The sequence below is a fragment of the Hipposideros armiger genome, unplaced genomic scaffold (genome assembly GCF_001890085.2).
Source record: "Hipposideros armiger isolate ML-2016 unplaced genomic scaffold, ASM189008v1 scaffold_1227, whole genome shotgun sequence".
NCBI lineage: Eukaryota > Metazoa > Chordata > Mammalia > Chiroptera > Hipposideridae > Hipposideros > Hipposideros armiger.
Genome location: NW_017732577.1, coordinates 431,775 through 437,527, shown reverse-complemented (window position 1 = coordinate 437,527; position 5,753 = coordinate 431,775). Strand labels below are relative to the sequence as shown.

The 5,753-nt window shown below is 34.5% G+C and overlaps 1 pseudogene; it reads left to right on the top strand.

Moving 5' to 3' along the window:
- Nucleotides 1-4,467: 4,467 nt before the first annotated feature.
- Nucleotides 4,468-4,813, top strand: LOC109376877 (ER membrane protein complex subunit 6-like; annotated as a pseudogene).
- The last annotated feature ends 940 nt before the right edge of the window (nucleotides 4,814-5,753 follow it).

The following is a 5,753-nucleotide window of genomic DNA, read 5'->3' as shown; positions in this document are numbered from 1 at the left end:
AAAGCAACATGGGGCATAATTCACATTAATTTTATATAAAGACATTGCTTACTTAAAACACACACACACACACACACACACACACACACACACACAAACTACTTACAGCAAGTCACCCATATCTTATGGTTCAAAAAAGGCATTTATTCTTTAAATTTATGCTAAAAACAGATTTTGTTATTTTGCTTTTAACGAGTAAACCCCTAGAAAGTGTACATTAAAGTTTATTTGAATCACCTTTTTGTCAATGTCTTATGGTAGATCAAAGCAACTTGTATAGCCTGCAAAGAAAATGACTTCTATAATGGTTACATTTTCCCCCCTTGGGGTTTAAAAAATATTAAGTAAGTGGAATGAAGATTCTGCACAGATAGAATGATGAAACATAGTCTGTTAGTCCATTCTCAATTGAAAACGCAACAGCTTGTTCAAAAATTAATATTAAATATTCTCAAGGGTATCTGTCAAACTTCAAATCATGCCATAAGAAAAGATGAAATACTGCCATTTGCAACAACGTGGATGGATCTTGAGATCATTATGCTAAGAGAAATAAGTCAGACAGAAAAACTCGAGAGCCATGTGATTTCACATGTGGGATATAATACTGAAAGTAACAAAGGAACAAGACAAGCAAATAAAGAAACAAAAACTCATAGACACAGACCATAGTGTAATGGTTACCAGAGGTAAGTGGGGAGAGGGGGTGGTAGAAGAGGGTAAAGGGGATCAAATATGTGGTGATGGAAAGAGAACTGACTCTGGGTGGGGAACACACAATGTGATATATAGATGATGTATTATATATAGAATTGTGCACTTGAAACCTATGTAGCTTTGTTGACAATTGTCATCCCAACAAACTTCAATTTAAAAAAATGATGAATCACAAAACAAAAAGACTTTCTGATGTTGTAGTTTGTATGAAAACTTAATGAAAGTAGAGTAGCTGGTATTATGAATTTCGACATATATTAAATTACCATAATAAGAAATTTGTTTAGGGCAAGGGACAGCTTGCTGCTTTTGTGTAAATGTTTTCACTCTGCCCATGACAATTCTAAAATTTACTCTGACAAGTTCTTTCTTCTGCCATTCAGCAATGGAAAACATATAGTAGGTTTTCTTTTTAGGTCTATACTCTGACAATCTTTATTTTGTTGCATTTTAGACATAGCAAGTAAGCTGAAAATCTGTTCTTTGCCTATATCAAACATGAACTTCTGTGTTGAAAATCTAAGTAAATGAAGGAATGCAGTTGTTTTATTTTTCAAAGAATACAGCTTACATGAATCATGACTACATCTCTTAATTCTTTCAAAGAGAAACCAACACCAATGTTGTCATGACCTCAAATCAGTATTGAATGAAGTTGATTCTGTGTGAATGCACTGATAATTTGGATCCTAAAACGGTTATTTTTTAATTGTTTGCTGTTGTTTCAAGCCTTTTAAACCCAGATATTAATACTGTTCATTCTTATTGTCTACAGATAGTTTAATATACAGTTTATTATTTTATTTTACTTTTATATTTGAAAGAACAGAGAAGAGTAAAAATAAAAAGACAGAAAAAAGGAAAGAGAAGAGAAAGGAAGGGAAGGCTCTACTCAGTTTGGGGAAAATGGTTTAAAACTATTAAAAGGTGCTATGAATATTACTAAAGTCTTAAAATGAATCCCTGGTCCACAGCCTTCAAATGGCACAAGAAGTTGAATCCGCCACCAAGACAGAAAGTACAATAATTTATCCATTAACACACTGACTTGCAATATCCAAATATAACTCTATTCATGTCCTTGGCAGGGAGTGGAAGTATTCCAAAGAGGCTCTTTATGTACCTGGTGATATGTCATCAACTCTTATTTCTATTCTTTGCAGGGAACTGTCTTCGATCTCTCTCACTGTTTCCAAGTGACTGGAATGTGCAGCCACATTTGACTGTGACCAATGACTTAATAACCCAGAAAAATAATTCAGAATAATTATCTTCTTTTGCCTAAATTTTCTCATCTGTAAAACTGGGATAATTTAGTTTCTACCTCAAAGGGTGTTACAGAAAGAAAATGAATCAAAAAGGGTAGGTGCTTTAAATGGTATCTAGCACATTTTAAGTACTCAAATATTAATTATTAACATTACAATTAGCCCTAAAATAATGAAGAGCCCCTCCTTTTCGCTTTTAAATTCAAAATTGAAACTTACTCTCAGCTTGCCATTGTATTTAAGCCAGAGTTCAGTGCTTAACCCCCTTATTACTTAATCAATATAAAATGTAAACCTGTTATTAGGACTTCTATAAGTCAGGGTCAAATTCTTTTATTTTCTCATATTAGGGCCCTTGTCAAGCTTTATCAGAGTGTCAGTATTAAATTATCAAGTCTTAGAAGCTATGTAAGACCTTTATTGGAAATATTCACATACTTATTATGTCCTAATTTGGGATTAACAAATGATTTGGGATAATCTTGTTCCAAAAAATATAAGTAGTGTATTCCACATAAGGAAAAACTTTTATTATTATTATTATTATTATTATTATTATTATTATTATTTTCCAATTATTCAACTGAAAAAAATTCAGTATCATTTTATATTAGTTTAACATTCAATTTTATTTTATATTAGTTTCAGGTATACAGCATAGTGATTAGGAATTTATATAATTTACAAAGTGATCCACCCAATTAGTCTAGTACCCACCTGGCACTATACACAATTATTACAATATTATTAACAATATTCCCTATGCTGTACTTTACATCCCCATGACTATTTTGTAATTGCCAATTTATACTTAATCTCTTCACCTTTTTCACTCTGCTCCCCAACACCCTCTCATCTGGCAACTATCCACTTGTTCTCCGTATCTATGAGTCTATTTCTGTTTTGTTTGTTTGTTTATTTTGTTCTTTAGATTCCACACATAAGTGAGATCATATGGAATTAGTAGGCAAAACTTCTGAAAGCACAAATAGTTTGTTGGCAACCATATTTTCAACAGTACTTTTGTTTTATAGGAAATGTACTCATATATACATATATCAATGCTTATTTTGTTCCATATGATTTTTGTGTCAAGATTATTAGAATTTTCTCTTCAAACCTGTGCTGCCTTTGAATAAGAAGAGTTCTTCTTTTAAACCTATTTATTCTCAGAAAATCATTTCTTTTTCATAGTATGCCTCCTCCAACCATTTTCTTCTTGTACACCTACTTTCCTCTTAATACTTTATGTGTGTAAAAATAGTTAACCTACCTGTCAACTATAATATATGTATTATGAATAAAGTGTTAGGAAGAATAATGAATATTGCACTCTGTATACCCTCTCCACATGTCATATAAAGTCATTAACTTAGCCAAATTGAGGCTAAAATCCATAAAGAATAACAGCAAGTTATGCAAGTGTTTACTCTTAGGTTATTTAATTAAAATCTTAATTCATTATAATTATCATTGCCTGTCAGAAGAAATAAGGCAGTTCAAAGTTCTTCCATTTGGAGTTCATCCTTAATCAATATTTGCGTAGAATTCCAGTCCTCTAGAAGGAATATTCAACCTAGCGAGTAATAATTCATCATAATAGCAATATACTGAGTACACCAGATAATTAATTTACTAATAATCATTTCATTGTGAGAGACAGAGCATAATGATTAAGAGTCTACAGATTTGGATTCCAACTTCTAATGTTCAAATCCAAATGCCATACTTTATTAAGTGTGTGACCCTTTTAATTCCTCTATCAAATGAAAATATGATTACCTATACCTACATACCTATACCTCATGGGGTTGTTGCCGGTGTGAAACACGAAGATATACACGAAGGCCTATTCATAGTAATGGCCCATCAATAAATACTCATAAGATTATTAACATGAATATATGGTAGGCTGAGCCAAAGTAACTGCTGTTTTGTCAATATCTGTCAAATATTGAAAATTTCATATGGTTCAATTTAATAAATGCACCGAGTGAATCTCTAGAAGTTTCAATAGAAACCCCACAGAAACTAGCAAGACGAATATTTTTCCCTGTAGACATTTTCAGAAAGACATATGAGCACATTAACAACAAAAATAAAAAAATAAAACCATCATATCATATCATATTATGATATATCATAATATATCCTATTATCCTCTATCCTATTATGATATATCATACTATATCATAAAATAGGCTGTATTATGAAATCAGCAAAGATTTTTCCCATCTCTCATACTCATGTCGAAAGTCATGTGCAATGACTATTCAAAATGAGGCACTTTATGAACTTGAGAAACTGTACATCTTCAGATGTTGAAATAAGTGTAGAATAGAGAGCAGCCCTCAGAGCGAGAGGGCTAGTGGGCATCTCTACCCCTGGCTGTTGGTGCGAACCCCAAGTGGCTGTGAGTGTCGCTGTGTTCCAGCTCCGCGTGGTCTGCAAGAAAGCAGAAGCTGAGTCCCAGTGGGGTGCGATGGCCATGGTGGTGGCCAAGCGGGAAGGGTCATGGATCATTAGCGAGGCAGCTATGCCGGGCGGGCAACGCTGTGGTCCTGGATTAATGGTCCTCAGTGTCAGCGCTGTCGCGGGCCAGGGGGACATCCTGGGCTTCATGGCACTATAGGGCTTCATCTTCTATCTGCCTGCCTCCATCCTGCTCTCCCTACTCTTAATTCTCAAGGCAGGAAGAGGTGGAACTAATATTTTAAATCTCAAAGACCTCTCTTTCCAGGAGGTCTATTGGAGGCCTCTTCACCTATGCCCTGTTCAGGACATTCCTCTGGTATGGTGCATGTCCACTGAAATGGGGGCAGGGATGACTTTAAAAAAACAAACAAAACAAAAAAAACAGGTTGGGAAGATGGTTGCCAGAAATTAAGACATGCAAACTTACTTAGTTTTTTTTTATAATTATTAAATTTATTGGGGTGACATTGGTTAGTAAAATTATATAGGTTTCAAGTGTACATTTACATAAAACATCACCTCTATATTGCATTGTGTTTTGCTGCTTGTTTAACATTATCAATAATTTATATCTGAAACGAAGAGTCTGTAATATTCTTTAGGTGAAATGAAGCATGAGACACTGAGGAGTTTTTTCCTACCTAAATGCACATGCACTATCGTGGGTACAGAATCACCATTGTGACCGCTGGAGAGCTGGGACCCAGCCTTAGCCTTTGTAATTTCCTTGCATTTGCACTAGGGCCTAAATACAGAGAGAACTCACTGTTAATATCCTAAGAGCTAATAACAGTTAATATTGATTAAGTGTGCCCTATATGCCAGGCACTGTGCCTTGTGTCTTTTACACCCATTAATTCATTTAATTCTAGCAATATCTTTATGGAATAGATGTGATTATTGCCCCCACTGATGAACCTAAGGCAGCAGAGGAGGCACAGCTCAGAAAAGGCAGAGCCAGGATTGAAATTCAGGTCTTTTAATTGCTTTTGTTGTACTGGCTGCGTGTACCTGTTCAGAGCCCAACCTTGCCTCCCACTAACCACTTCTTTCAGGTATGAAGGGTGTCTTTTCAGTTCCATTTCACCTCTTTACAGCTGGATGTCACTTCCATTGAGAAAAATAAATTCAAGCTCTTCTCTATATTATGTCTAATGAAGATTAAACAGAGTGGACGTTTTTAAGTGAAACTTTGGGCTTGTCTAGAGTGTAAATGCCTCTCTAAAATGCTAATCAGTGATCCCTTCTTATCAGAAGGGTTATTTTACAATAAAATGCATATTTTAACTGAAA